We start from the raw sequence: 12,300 nt of genomic DNA, 5'->3' as shown, positions 1-12,300 counted from the left end.
TAGTCATGTTTCTTTCTGAGTTTATAATTACCATCAACAAATATTTTTTGAGTCTCCTCTGTGCATGGCAGTATGGTAATAATGATCAGCTCACTGACCACCATCTAGATGTCCAATGCTAAATTAAGTTTCTCTGATTTATGTTCATTGCTTTATTTGTGCCCTGGCTCATCTGTTCTTACAAGCTGCTCTGTTGTACTCCTACCAGCAAATTATGTGACAGTATCAACCTGGCGCTAATTTACTGAACTCTGCGCTACCAAGAAAACACTCTTCAGTATATATATATATCCCTGTCCATTATTGTTTTTCCACCTCCCTTTGTCTCTAAGTGAGTACTGCCAAGCCAGTAATATATTTGCAGTAATTAAAAAACAAATAAAGCAACTCAACTTTATACTTCTCCATCTGTTGGTTTGCAGTAGTTTACATCCTTCCCACACCCTGGTGAAATAAAACTTCCACTTACTAAATTTGGTTGGTCTAGGATAAAGCAAGCCTCTATTACCTAGAAATCCTTTTAAAACATCAATTTGAATAGTGTTAGTCATTCAGTTGTGTCTGACTCTTTGCAACTCCATGGACTGTAGCCTGCCAGGCTCCTCTGTCCATGGAATTCTCCAGGCAAAATTACTGGAGTGGGCAGCAATTCCCTTCTCCTGGATATCTTCCTGACCCAGGGATCAAACCTGGGTCTCCTGCATTGCAGACAGATTTTTTACCATCTGAACCACCAGGGAAGCAATTTAAATAAGTCATTTACTAATTAAAAAATTAATCATTGAAAAAACTGGCTTAAAACTCAACATTCAAAAAGCTAAAACCATAACATTTTGTTCCATCACTTCATGGCAAATAGAAGGGGAAAAAGTGGAAGCAGTGACAGATTTATTTTCTTGGGCTCCAAAATCACCATGGATGGTGACTGCAGTGACAAAATTAAATGAGACTTGCTTCTTGGGAGGAAATCTATGACAAACCTGGAGAGCATATTAAAAAGCAAAGACATCACTTTTCCAACAAATGTCCGAATAGTCAGAGCTATGGCTTTTCTGAAAGTCATGTATGGATATGATAGTTGGGCCATTAAGACAGCTAAATGACCAATAATTGATGATTTTGAGCTGTGATGCTGGAGAAGACTTTTGAGAGTCCCTTGGACAATGAGGAGATCAAACTCATCAATCCTAAAGGATTTCAACCCTGAATATTGATTGGAATGATTGGTGCTGAATCTAAAGCTCCAGTACTTTGGCTACCTGATGCGAAGAGACAAAAATTGTAAAAGAGTCCAATGACATGGTTAGATAGCATCACTGACTCAATGGACATGCGTTTGAGCAAACTCCGGGAGATAGTGAAGGACAGGAAAGCCTGGTGCGCTGCAGTCCATAGGGTCACAAAGAGTATGACATAACCTAGAGACTGAACAACAATGACAACAATGGATCATGAAGATTAAATTGAAAATCCTCCGTTAGTATCTGAATGGTCCTTCACTCTCCAGCCTCTTTTCCTTTCATTCTACTCTCTGTTCCATATACTTACGTCATTATATATATTTAAAAAAAAAATCAAAGTCACCAGAATCTACAGCACTATGACTCTTCCTACTGCATGTGTCTTCTTTAGCCCTTTCCTTTGGCATTTGTCTCAACTTCTATCAATCTTTCAAAGCTTACTCGTCGCTCCTCTTATTCAGGCACTTACTCCAGTCTATGAAAAATGCCTCTACTTTTGTTTGTATAACATCCAATGACTATAAATCTCTAAAATGTATCACACTGTATTTGAATTATTTATTTAATTATCTATCTCATTGATCATATTATTTGCTTCATAAAGTCAAAATCAAGGTCTTTGTGCCACTTCAACTGTAGTTCCTGAAACATATGGACTGTTTCTCTACTTTTATACTCCAATGACTTAGCACAATTTGCCTTTCATGTAGTAGCTGCTTAATTAAAAAAAAAAATTGAATGCAGGAGTACAGAAAAGGATGAAGAAATACACATATACAAGTCAAAGTTTTATCTTTAGTTACTTTCATATAATATTTCAAGAATATTATAAATATTAATCTTCTTCTAATTGTTGTTGTATTTAAGTCTAAGCACATGGCAAATTCTATTAGTGGAGACTATCATTTACTTAATATTTTATGAGGCCATAAACAGCTAATATTCAGCAATTTCCACTGAAGATAATCTTCCTCTCTTGAGCTCATATAACCCAAACATAAATCAATGATTTATCTGAAATGACATTTTTATTAAAACCATGGTATCCTTCTCTTTCTAATGTGCAGGAGATTCAATTATATAAAATTTTTCCATATTTTACACTTCCAACTTTTGGGAATAACAACCTTTAAAAAAGTTCTTAAAATCACAGAGTTAAAGAATTTAAGAATAAAACAGAAATCCATTTTCTATCACAGGGAACTATTCAATAATGTTCAAATGGATCAAAATAACAGAAGACTAAAAAACTTTATAATATATTTATGCTAAGACAATTTGAGATAATAGCAACTATTTCACATTAGTCTGATAGTTTTCATATTTAATATAGTGTCTATATATCTGAAAAATAAATGTAAGACATAATGCCAAGATCAAAATGTCAAGCAATTATCACATGACTCTTTTTTACAAATATCATACTTGGATAAATAAAATATGAAATAGAATTATTGTGATCGATGTAGTTGAATAAATTATTCATGTCTATTCCACATGGAATGCTTTCAAATATTATGTATCTTGTAACAATCTTGTCATTTAGAAATTGCTTTTTATATCTTATTGCCAAACCATAATGAATATAATTGCATACCTTGCTGTTTTTCACGTTAAAAAATTCACTGAAATCTATTTTTAAAAGAACAAAATAAATACCCCAATTGTTACAAGTCATTAAAAACATGTCATTTCAAAATAAGAAGTTGAAGGACTCATGGAAATATTCACCCTCCTATCTTTAGAGATCTAGAAGATTTTATCAAAATTAATCAGCTCCTTCATAAATCCTTAAAAACAAATTTATAAACAAGAAACATCACATGCTGAGTTGAAACATAAGTCTCAGTTTGTTCAATTATCATGCTAAATTAACAGTTCCTTTCAAAGACTGAGGGAAATTATTTTTCTAATTTTAAAGCAAAGCTTAAAATCAAAACATTAACTTCCTCTTGCAGTTGAAGTGGCTACTTAGTAACACAAGTTTATTTCTGCAAAGACATTTAAAATTTTCTGGAAAGAAGACTGTTAGAAGCAATAAAACATACTTTTGTAGCTTTCTATAAAAATAACTGAGAGATATTTATGAAATATTTATTCTCACTAATATTTAATGACTAACTCTAATACTCCAGGTTTTACTCTCTATTTCTTTAATTGCCTCAAGTTCTACATACTGCTCAGTGTCTTACTATTGCCTTCTTTTCTTCATTAAAAATAATGCTTCAGGGAAATATCTCCAAAAGACTTGCAGTGGACATTTACCAATTTCTGTTCTCCCTAGCATCCTTTACTTTCAGATACAGAAATTCATCAAAAAAGATAGGGCTTGGGAGTGTCAAAAGGCAATCATTTGATTCTGATTCCTTCCAAAGCAAACAATCCCAATTCTTCTGAAGTGGTAGTTAGTTCTAGAGAAGACACATGGCCCAAAGTGGCCAAAATATGCCTTTAGTTCAGTTGCTATGTCGTGTCAAATGCTTTGAGACCCCATGGACTGCAGCACACCCGGTTTCTGTGTCTATTACTAACTCCTGAGGCTTGCTCAAATTCATGTCCATTGAGTCGGTGATGCCACCCAACCATCTCATCCTCTGTCATCCCCTTTTCCTCCTGTCTTCAAACTTTCCCAGCATCAGAGTCTTATCAAATGAGTCAGTTCTTTGCATCAGGTGGCCAAAGTATTGGAGCTTCAGCTTCAGCATCACTCTTTCCATTGAATATTCAGATTTTATTTTCTTTAGGATTGACTGGTTTGAGCTCCTTGCAGTCCAAGGGACTCTCAAGAGTCTTCTCCAACACCATAGTTCAAAAGCATCAATTCTTTGGTGCTCAGCTTTCTTTATGGTCCAACTCTCACATCCATACTTGACTACTGGTAAAACCATACATTTGACTATATGGACCTTTGTGGATGAAGTAATGTCTCTGCTTTTTAATAGGCTGTCTAGGGTCCAAGGAGCAAGCGTCTTTTAATTTCATGGCTTCAGTCACCATCTGCAGTAATTTTGGAGCCAAAAAAACACAAAACTCTCATTGTTTTCATTGTTTCCCCATCTATTTGCCATGAAGTTATGGGCCCATATGCCAAGATCTTCTCTTTTGAATATTGAGTTTTAAGCCAGCCTTTTCACTCTCCTCGTTCACTCTCATCAAGAGGCTCTTTAATTCCTCTTTGCTTTCTGCCATGAAAGTGGTGTCATCTGCATATCTGAAGTTATTGATATTTCTCTCAGAAATCCTGATTGCAGCTTACTCTTCATCCTGCCTGGAAATTCACATAATGTACTTTGCATAAAAGTTAAATAAGCAGGGTGACAATATACAGCCTTGACACACTCCTTTCCCTATTTGCAACCAGTTCATTGTTCCATGTCCGATTCTATCTATTGCTTCTTGACCTGCATACAGATTTCTCAGGAGGCAGCTAAGGTGGTTTGGTATCCCCAACTCTTTAAGAATTATCCAGTTTGTTGTGATCCCCACAGTCAAAGATTTTAGTGTAGTCAATGAAGCAGAAGTAAATGTTTTCCTGTAATTATCTTGCTTTTTCTGTGATCCAACGGATGTTGGCAATTCAATCTCTGGTTCCTCTGCCTGTTCTAAATCCATCTTGAACACCTGGGGGTTCTCAGTTCATGAACTGTTGAAGCCTAACTTGGAGAATTTTGAATATTACTTTGGCAGCATGAGAGATAAGTGCAATTGTGTGGCAGTTTGAACATTCTTTGGCATTGCCTTTCTGTGGGATTAGAATAAAAACTGACCTTTTCTAGTCCTGTGGCCACTGCTGAGTCTTCCAAATTTGCTGGCATATTGAGTGCAGCACTTTCACAGCATCATCTTTTGGGACTTGAAATAACTCAGCTAGAATTCTATCACCTCCACTAGCTGTGTTCATACTGATGCTTTCTAAGGCCCACTTGACTTTGCACTCTAGGATGTCTGGCTCTAGTTGTGTGATCACACCATCATGGTTATCTGGGTCATTAAGACCATTTTTGCATAGTTTTGTGTATACTTGACACCTCTCTTTAATATCTTCTGCTTCTATTAGGTCCACACATAACAGCTTCTTTTCTTAATTGTGCCCATCTTTGCATGAAATGGTCCCTTGGTATCTCTAATTTTCTTGAAGAGAACTCTAGTCTTCCCCATTCTATTGTTTTCCCCTATTTCTTTGCACTGATCACTGAGGAAGGCTTTTTTCTCTCTCCTTGCTGTTCTTTGGAGCTCTCCATTCAAATGAATGCATCTTTCCTTTTCTCCTTTACCTTTTGCTTCTCTTCTTTTCTCAGCTATTTGTAAGTCCTCCTCAGGTGACCATTTTGCCTTTTTGCATTTCTTCTTCTCAGGGATAGTTTTGATCACTGCCTCCTGTACAATGTTAGTAACCTCTGTCTATGGCTCTTCAGGCACTCTGTATCAGATCTAATCCCGTGAATCTATTTGTCACTTCCACTGTATAATCATTAAGGATTTTATTTTGGTCACACCTGAATGGTCTAGCGACTTTCCCTTCTTTCTTCTCCCTTCAGAGATTTATCGAAACACACAAAGAGAAGGAGGGAAGGAGGGAAGGTGTGTGGAAGATAAGGAAAAAGAGAGAGAAAGAGAGAGGGGAAAGAGTGCACGCACAGGCATGAATCTGACTTTGTCTCATTTTGACTTTCTGACTTTGGGAGAGACAACCATGTAACCTGGAACTATAAGAATCCGTCATTCCCTACTATGGTCAGAGATCATCTAGGAATAAAGTGAAGTTAGCAAAAAGTAGAGCTAAAATTTGCCAAGAAAAAGATACAAGCCTTCCCTGATGGTTCACTGGTGAAGAATCTGCCTGACAATACAGGGGCCACAGCTTGATCTCTGATCCAGTAAAACCCCATGTGCAGGGGAGCAGCTCAGTCCATGCACCACAACTGTTGAGCCAGTGCTTTAGACTCCAGGAGCCACAACTACCAGGCCAAGGACCGGCAGCTGCTGAAGTCCATACACCCAAAGAAGCCACCATAAGGAGAAGCCTGCACATGGTAACTAGACAGCAACCCCATCTCTCACAGCTAGAGATAAGCCTGCACAGAAATGAAGAACCAAAACAGCCAAAAATAAAAATAAAATAATTAAAATATTTTCAAAAAAGAGAGCTACAATGATAATGGTATTATTTGAACACTTATGTGAACAGTTATGTCTAAAGCTAGGTTTAGCTTGGATTTTTTAGGCTTCTAAACCAATAAGTCCCTTCTTAGGCTGTGATATATATAAATATATATAGAGAGATAGATAGATAGATAGGTAGATCTCTATATAGATAGATATCTAGATATATCTAAATATCTCCCTCTCTCTCTCTCTCTCTAACCCTAACCCTAACCCTAACCCTAACCCTAACCCTGATATATATATATATATATATATATCAGGCTTCAAAACCAATAAGTCCCTTCTTATGCTGTGGAACAACAGACTGGTTCCAAATAGGAAAGGAGTATATCAAGGCTGTATATTGTCACCCTGCTTACTTAACTTATATGCAGAGTACATCATGAGAAACCCTGGGCTGGAAGAAGCACAAGCAGGAATCAAGATTGCTGGGAGAAATATCAATAATCTCAGATATGCAGATAACATCACTCTTATGGCAAAAAGTGAAGAGAAACTAAAACGCCTCTTGATGAAAGTGAAAGAGGAGAATGAAAAAGTTGGCTTAAAGCTCAACATTCAGAAAACGAAGATCATGGCAACTGGTCCCATCACTTCATGGGAAATAGATGGGGAAACAGTGGAAACAGTGTCAGACTTTATTTTTGGGGGGCTCCAAAATCACTGCAGATGGTGACTGCAGCCATGAAATTAAAAGATGCTTACTCCTTGGGAGAAAAGTTATGACCAACCTAGATAGCATATTCAAAAGCAGAGACATTACTTTGCCGACTAAGGTCCGTCTAGTCAAGGCTATGGTTTTTCCAGTAGTCATGTATGGATGTGAGAGTTGGACTGTGAAGAAAGCTGAGTGCCAAAAAATAGATGCTTTTGAACTGTGGTGTTGGAGAAGACTCTTGAGAGTCCCTTGGACTGCAAGGAGCTCCAACCAATCCATTCTGAAGGAGATCAGCCCTGGGATTTCTTTGGAAGGAATGATGCCAAAGCTGCCACTCCAGTACTTTGGCCACCTCATGTGAAAATACTCTGATGCTGGGGGCAGGAGGAAAAGGGGATGACAGAGGATGAGATGGCTGGATGGCATCACCAATCAATGGACATGGGTTTGGGTGAACTCTGGGAGTTGGTGATGAACAGGGAGGCCTGGTGTGCTGAAGATCAAGGGGTCACAAAGAGCTGGACACGACTGAGTGACTGAAGTGAGCTGATAATATCATTTTATAATATAAAATAAATATAAATAACAAGTAACCTTATTAGCAAAATAATCCATAAAGTGAGAAACGTGCATTAAATTTGTATATAACATAACCACATTTCTTTGAGTGTATTCCAATATCAACAGCAAAGTTCAGCAATGCAAAACCGCAATTACTTTTGAACCAATTGATTTCTTAAAGAATAAAACATCCAAGACTCTTTTCCTTTCCAGAGGTGGGGCAATCTGGCTTTAGCGTTTGAAGTTCAGTTCAGTTCAGTTCAGCTCAGTTGTGTCCGACTCTTTGCGACTCCGTGAATTGCAGCACGCCAGGCCTCCCTGTCCATCACCAACTCCCAGAGTTCACTCAGAGTCACGTCCATCGAGTCAGTGATGCCATCCAGCCATCTCATCCTCTGTCGTCCCCTTCTCCTCCTGCCCCCAATCCCTCCCAGCATCAGAGTCTTTTCCAATGAGTCAACTCTTCGCATGAGGTGGCCAAAGTACCGGAGTTGCAGCTTTAGCATCATTCCTTCCAAAGAAATCCCAGGGTTGATCTCCTTCAGAATGGACTGGTTGGATCTCCTTGCAGTCCAAGGGACTCTCAAGAGTCTTCTCCAACACCACAGTTCAAAAGCATCAATTCTTCGGTGCTCAGCCTTCTTCACAGTCCAACTCTCACATCCATACATGACCACAGGAAAAACCATAGCCTTGACTAGATGGACCTTAGTCGGCAATGTAATGTCTCTGCTCTTGAATATGCTATCTAGGTTGGTCATAACTTTTCTTCCAAGGAGTAAGTGTCTTTTAATTTCATTGCTGCAATCACCATCTGCAGTGATTTTGGAGCCCCCAAAAATAAAGTCTGATACTGTTTCCCCATCAATTTCCCATGGAGTGATGGAACCAGATGCCATGATCTTCATTTTCTGAATGTTGAGCTTTAAGCCAACTTTTTCACTCTCCACTTTCACTTTCATCAAGAGGCTTTTTAGTTCCTCTTCACTTTCTGCTGTAAGGGTGGTGTCATCTGCATATCTGAGGTTATTGAAATTTCTCCTGGCAATCTTGATTCCAGCTTGTGTTTCTTCCAGCCCAGCGTTTCTCATGATGTACTCTGCATATAAGTTAAATAAGCAGGGTGACAATATACAGCCTTGACGTACTCCTTTTCCTATTTGGAACCAGTCTGTTGTTCCATGTCCAGTTCTAGCTGTTGCTTCTTAGCCTGCATACAGATTTCTCAAGAGGCAGGTTAGGTGGTCTATTATTCCCATCTCTTTCAGAATTTCCCACAGTTTATTGTGATTCACACAGTCAAAGGCTTTGTCATAGTCAATAAAGCAGAAATAGATGTTTTTCTGGAACTCTCTTGCTTTTCCCATGATCCAGCGGATGTTGGCAATTTGATCTCTGGTTCCTCTGCCTTTTCTATAACCAGCTTGAACATCAGGAACTTCACAGTTCCCATATTGCTGAAGCCTGGCTTGGAGAATTTTGAGCATTACTTTAGTGTTTGAAGTCAGGTGGTTATACTGTAGAGTGGCTTACTAGACAAGAGGCAAAAGAATGGATGCTCTCTCCCCAGGTAATTCTTTCCCTTTTCTCTTTCTGGATTCAAAAATTTAATATAGCAAGAATTCAAATCCCAAGTATCAATGAACTTGGGAACAGCCTCAGGTACTTTGTTATCACAGAGGCACATCAGTCAGTCAGCATGTCAGTTAAGTCATTCAGTCATGTCCGACTTTGTGACCCGATGAATCACAGCATGCCAGGCCTCCCTGTCCATCACCAAATCCCGAAGTTTACTCAAACTTATATCTATCGAGTTGGTGGACAGTCCTCTGTCATCCCCTTCTCCTCCTGCCTCCAATCCCTTCCAGCATCAGGGTCTTTTCCAATAAGTCAACTCTTCTCATGAGGTGGCCAAAGTATTGGAGTTTCAGCTTTAGCATCAGTCCTTCCAATGAACATCCAGGATTGATCTTCTTTAGAATACACTGTTTGGAACCCCATGAACAGTATGAAAATTAAAATGATAGGATACTGAAAGAGGAACTCCCCAGGTCAGTAGGTGCCCAATATGCTGCTGGAGATCAGTGGAGAAATAACTCCAGAAAGAATGAAGGGATGGAGCCAAAGCAAAAACAGTACCCAATTGTGGATGTACTTGGTGATAGAAGCAAGGTATGATGCTATAAAGAACAATATTGCATAGGAATCTCGCATGTTAGGGCCATGAATCAGGGCACATTGGAAGTGGTCAAACAGGAGATGCCAAGAGTGAGTGTCAACATTCTAGGAATCACCGAACTAAAATGGACTGGAATTGGTGAATTTAACTCAGATGACCATTCTATATACTACTGTGGGCAGGAATCCCTTATAAGAAATGAAGTAGCCACCATGGTCAATGAAAGAGTCCGAAATGCAGTACTTGGATGCAATCTCAAAAACGACAGAATGATCTCTGTTCATTTCCAAGGCAAACCATTCAATATCACAGTAATCCAAGTCTATGCCCTAACCAGTAACACTGAAGAAGCTGAAGTTGAACGGTTCTATGAAGACCTACAAGACCTTTTAGAACTATCACCCAAAAAAGATGTTCTTTTCATTATAGGGGTCTGGAATGCAAAATAGGACGTTAAGAAGCACAGTTTGGCCTTGGAATACTGAGTGAAGCAGGGCAAAGGCTAATAGCGTTTTGCCAAGAGAATGCACTGGTCATAGCAAACACCCTCTTCCAACAACACAAGAGAAGACTCTACACATGGACGTCACCAGATGGTCAACATCGAAATCAGATTGATATTCTTTGCAGCCAAAAATGGAGAAGCTCTATACTGTCAGCAAAAACAAGACTGGGAGCTGACTGTGGCTCAGATCATGAACTTATTGCCAAATTCAGACTTAAACTGAAGAAAGTAGGGAAAAAAACTAGACCATTTAGGTATGACCTAAATCATATCCCTTATACAGTGAAAGTGAAAAATAGATTTAATGGACTATATCTGATAGATAGAGTGCCTGATGAACTATGGACTGAAGTTCGTGACATTGTACAGGAGATAGGGAGCAAGTCCATCCCCATGGAAAAGAAATAGAGCGCCACATACACACATTCTAGAGGAAGAGGGATTAAATTTTCCCTGTGAGAGATCCACACCTAAATCTTTAGCCCACATTCTACCCTTATCCTGTTTGTTCTCTGGGAGGCTGGCTTACAGGTTGGGATTTTAGGCTCTGGCTTCTATTTAAGTTAGACAAATACTGGACCCTTCCAGGAAATCAGAGCAAAGAAAGGAGAGAGAGGTCAGAATCTCACTTCCTATAGAGTCGTATCCAGCTAGTTCTCACCTTTAAAGGTGGACCTCCCTGTACTGTTTCTTTCTTATCTTGGAAATTACTATCTTCTCTAGTTCACTTTAAGACTGAAGGTTGATAACAACTTTCCTGTTACCAACCATGGGGTACTACAAAGTCCCTTATGATTTTTCAACACACTGTGCACTCCTCTGTTAACAGGCTCACAGATACAAAGAACAAGCTTGCGGTTACCAGTGGGGAGGGTGTTGGGTGGGATCAAGATAGGGGTAGAGGATTAAGAGGTACAAACTACTATGTATAAAATAAATAAGCTACAAGGATGTATTGTATAATAAAGAAAATAGAGCCAATATTTTATAATAACTATAAATAGAGTGTAAACTTTAAAAACAGAGTCATTATGTTATCCATCTGACATATGTAACATTGTGCCTCTGATTATTGTTTTTGTTGTTTAGTTACTAAGTCATGTACGACTCTTTTGTGACCCTATGGACTGTAGACAACCAGGCTCCTCTATCCATGGGATTTCTTAAGCAAGAATACTGAAGAAGGTTACCATTTCTTTCTCCAGGGGATCTTCCTGATCCAGGAATTGAACCAGCATCTCCTGCATTGGCAAGCAAATTCTTTACCACTGAGCCACTGGGGAAGCCCATATCCAATTATACCTCAGTTTAAAAAAAAAAAAAAGAAAAGTTACTGTGGGCTTCCCTAATAGCTCAGTTGAAAAGAATCCTCCTGCAATGCAGGAAGTGCCAGTTCCATTCCTGAGTCAGGAAGATCTGCTGAAGAAGAGATAGGCTATCCATTCCAGTATTCTTGGGCTTCCCTTGTGGCTCAGCTGGTAAAGAATCTGCCTGCAGTGCAGAAGATCTGGGTTCCATCCCTAGGTTGGGAAGACTCCTTGGAGATAAGAAAGGCTACCCACTTCAGTATTCTGGCCTGGAGAATTCCATGGGGTCACAAAGAGTTGAACACAAATGAGCAATATTCATACTCACACACTGGGATAGCAGTTCTTATAAAGGCTTTACATGTTTACCAAATAACCTCATTTAGTGCTAATTTTGAACTCTTGTAGAAATCACCTGACACAAACTTTATGGATAGAACACTAAAAGTAGAAATTAACATGGACTTAATCATAAGCATATGACGAGAATTGCAAGGGATGGTTGTCTGTTCTTTAAAAGTGGCTTTAAGAAATATATTAAGTGATTTTGAAAGCTTCTCAGTCATGTCCAACTCTTTGCAACCCCATGGATTGTATAGTCCATGAAATTCTTCAGACCAGAATACTGAAGTGGGTAGCATCTCCCTTCTCCAAGGAATCTTCCTAACCTGGGGATCGAACTC

General features: G+C 38.9%; 1 protein-coding gene across 3 annotated transcripts in view; it reads right to left on the bottom strand.

The window, feature by feature from the left end:
• The window catches only part of CADM2 (cell adhesion molecule 2), a 1,295,522-nt gene that overhangs the window by 348,402 nt on the left and 934,820 nt on the right, over window positions 1-12,300 (bottom strand). The window lies entirely within an intron of this gene.

This window comes from Capra hircus, chromosome 1 (genome assembly GCF_001704415.2).
Source record: "Capra hircus breed San Clemente chromosome 1, ASM170441v1, whole genome shotgun sequence".
Lineage (NCBI taxonomy): Eukaryota > Metazoa > Chordata > Mammalia > Artiodactyla > Bovidae > Capra > Capra hircus.
The sequence above is the reverse complement of the archived record's forward strand: the minus strand, read 5'-3'. Positions and strand labels throughout refer to the sequence as shown.